This window comes from Penaeus monodon, chromosome 19 (assembly GCF_015228065.2).
Source record: "Penaeus monodon isolate SGIC_2016 chromosome 19, NSTDA_Pmon_1, whole genome shotgun sequence".
NCBI classification, from domain to species: Eukaryota; Metazoa; Arthropoda; class Malacostraca; order Decapoda; family Penaeidae; genus Penaeus; species Penaeus monodon.
In genome coordinates, this window is record NC_051404.1 from 2,143,735 (window position 1) to 2,147,209 (window position 3,475).

Consider the following 3,475-nt stretch of genomic DNA (forward strand, 5'->3'; position numbering starts at 1 on the left):
CACGCGTGGACAGGGTACTGAAGAGGTCCTCAAGTCACCTCTTTTCCAGTTTTTCTTTTTTCTTTTCTTCAGTATCTCTTTCCCGCATTCATGATTTGCTGTTGATAACTAGCTACTGTTGCTCAAGTCATCTTCAAATGCACAGTATGTCCTTTGCATTCTTCATTTTACTCAGAATTAACTATTTTATTTTTCCACATCTATGTGGATTGTGATTATGATTTTTTTATGCAATATTTACTTTTTTTTTTTACAATAGATGCTAGGTGACCTATATGTAATTTGATGGTGGGTCAGTATCTTCATCTCTTAAGATTCATCTGTAAAGCCATGTAGTTAAGAAGTAAGTAGGTTTGTGATGGCCAGAACTTGGAATACAATATTATGGAATGTACTTATATCATAAGTAATATCAGTATTCTCACATTTGCATCATTAGGTGCAATGCTTTATGTAACATATGTAATAATGAAACAGATATAAAGCCTTTGGGTGTTATGCTGTATTTGCTAAATAAAGATGCCAGATTGAACAAAGGTTTGAGTGAGATTAAAATTGTATGAAATTAAGAAATGCAGTTAAACAAGTACTTGATGAGCATCATTGATTTTTAAAAGTAAAATTGATACATTGCAGGTAAGAGACCACTTATTATGTACAAACTGATGCATTGAAATTGAATTGTTTGAAAAATCTAGTAGAAAATTGTGCAGCAATGGAGCTGTATGCTTTTTCTTTAAAAAATGTTTATAAACCTTTCATCATAAATGGAAGCATATTGTAATATCCAGTTTTGCAATCACCTTTTTCAGCATGGTTTAGTACCTCTTTTAAGATTTTAGGTGAATGCAAAAACCCAGCTTGTGTGGGAGGGCAGCAGAATATACCTAACAACAGTAACATACAGTATACCTCATACATTTCATGCCTTAGTCACAGTCCTCACAAGAAACCATAGTATATACTTAGGCTGCTGACAATACTTAATGGAACAATCATATCAAGTAATTTGTGAAAATGAAAATGACGTTACGTAAATAGACAACTATTATTGACTGTTTTTTAATGTAACAGATAAATGTATCAAGAATATGTGAACTTTCCTTTGGTAGTAATAAAGTATCATAGTTTGTGGTCAAAATATGTGTGTTTTCTACCTTTTTAGTGCAGTCTCCATTGAGAAGTATTGATCTGATGCAGTGTTTTCTGTAGCATATTGAAGGCACTAACTCTGTAAAATATTAAAAAGAATAACATTCCTAAGACAGTTACAAGGGAAAAATACAGTGGAGGATTGTGTTTACTTGGGTAATTCTGTTGCTTTCTGAGTATATTAATAAGTGAGTGTCATAATCAATAGTCAGTATGAATCATGCTATTAAACATAGTATAGAAAAGTATTAATTGTTGTAAGTTGTCTTCTAGATGGTGAATTAAGAATTATAGTAATTATTACTCTTCAAGCTATTGAAATCCTATGAGCGAGTTATTATTGTTTTGTTTAATGGTTAATTTTGATATTATTTCAGTTATGATACATGACTTTTGCTTTAAGATTGCATGGGAAGCTTTTATACTCTAGAATGTATATGAGTATCCATTAAAACACTTAGCATGTGAGATGATGAATTAAGGATATTAAAAAATCTAATGCATTTTTTGTGCATCTACAATAAATATTTGATAACCTAAAGTTCATGCCAAGTAGTTCATATGTGAGACTATGACAGTTATAAATGCTGTGTTCTTTGTAGACATTACTAGAAGTGATAATTGCCCACTCGAAGGACTATTTTAAGTAGTTTTATCACCATAAATTATTTTGGGACCATGAATTTAAAAATAGATCTGAAAAACTGTCCTTTGTTGTGAAATATTGTCATTGAAAAGTGCCTTGAATTGTATGTAATCTCTTATGTATATTGTATTGTAATGCTTTGTTTTCTTTGCTACTTCAATAAACAATTTATATGAACCATGTTATGATTTAATATGATCCTATAATCTAGGATTTTAAATAGATCTTATCTTGTACTTTTTTATATGAAAAACAATCTGTGCTTTTGGTATTAATACATATGCATGTATTTTCTATACTACATAAAAGCTCAATTAGCTCCCAAGAAAATTATCTCCCTAGGAAAAGATGATGCACATATAGGAAACACCATTTAACCAAAAGGCCAATTTTCTTCTCCCAATTTTGACCAAAGAAACACTTTAAGATTTTACCCAAAATGCAACTTTTCTTTCTCTTTGATTTTGATAAAAGGGTGCTTTTCTCTTATAGTTTTTTACTGAAATGACACTTTCATGTTTCATTCTTTGTTTTTTACTACAGTCTCTTCACTTCAGTTTGATAGTTGGGTGGACAGAGAGCTTGGCTATGATTGATGGATGCAACCCATTGAGGGTGGCGCTAGGAGTGTTAAGTCACCAAGCAGGAATGGCAGACCATCTCTGAAACATCAGCTGCCCGCTTCCCGATAGAGGCATGTGGTCCTGTACCAGTCAGGCAGTGGTGTCTTTAGATGACATTTTCATGCTGTATTAGTTGTATTTTTTGTTTGTCATTTGTGATACACGCTGACCATGAGTAGGGCTTGTGTACTGAACATTGGTCACAACGTGCAGCAGTCTAATGTTCTGACCATGTACCCCCAGTTGGATCCAGCATGTTTCAAAGCGGGAAGGGCTGAATGTGTAAAAGGAGGTCTTGGGGGAGCAGCAGTTCTCCCAGTGGAGAGTTTCCAAAGCATTCACCAAGTATGTAGCAAGCTGTTCTAGAGGTGAACTGGAGCTGCCATTTTGAAAGAGACTTCTGTAGGCTACGTATTAATGTTCTATTAATAGTGTTCTCAAACATTATACGCGCATGTAATTCCAACCACTATATTATTACCATCTGTATCACATCTGTTACTTTGTTGCCAAAGTTTTTTACATATTCTTAAGTTGTGTATTGTACTGAAGGGTGCTATTTATTACACTAATGGGGGAAGTCACTCTTACCTGGTGCCACCAGTAGACTTATTTGTCACAGATTGAGTACAAAAATAATATCAATATGGGAAAACTACTGTTCATGTGGGTATATATATTGTAGGTCCATCTGTTTTTAGATATTCCTGCAATGTGACTTGATCCCATAGAGCATAGATGGTAGGATGAACAGATTTTTTTTAAGTGAGCAAGTACTGTATCTTCTCGTTAGTTAAAAAGTCATCCCCTGGCCTGTAGGATATCTGCATATTATTTCTTTTGACATGTCTTTTGTCCATATTTCTTTCCTAAACTGTGTTTAATTTAGTATTTTTTTCAATAATTACTTTGGTTCTGTTGGTACTTATTTTCTATTCAGTTTTAGATATAGTTTCCTTTGATTGCTGTAGCATTTCATTCTGATAGGTTCATATCACTAACGTGTCATTGATGACACTGTAGTTCGTACCACTGGCACTGATTCCGAATGCCA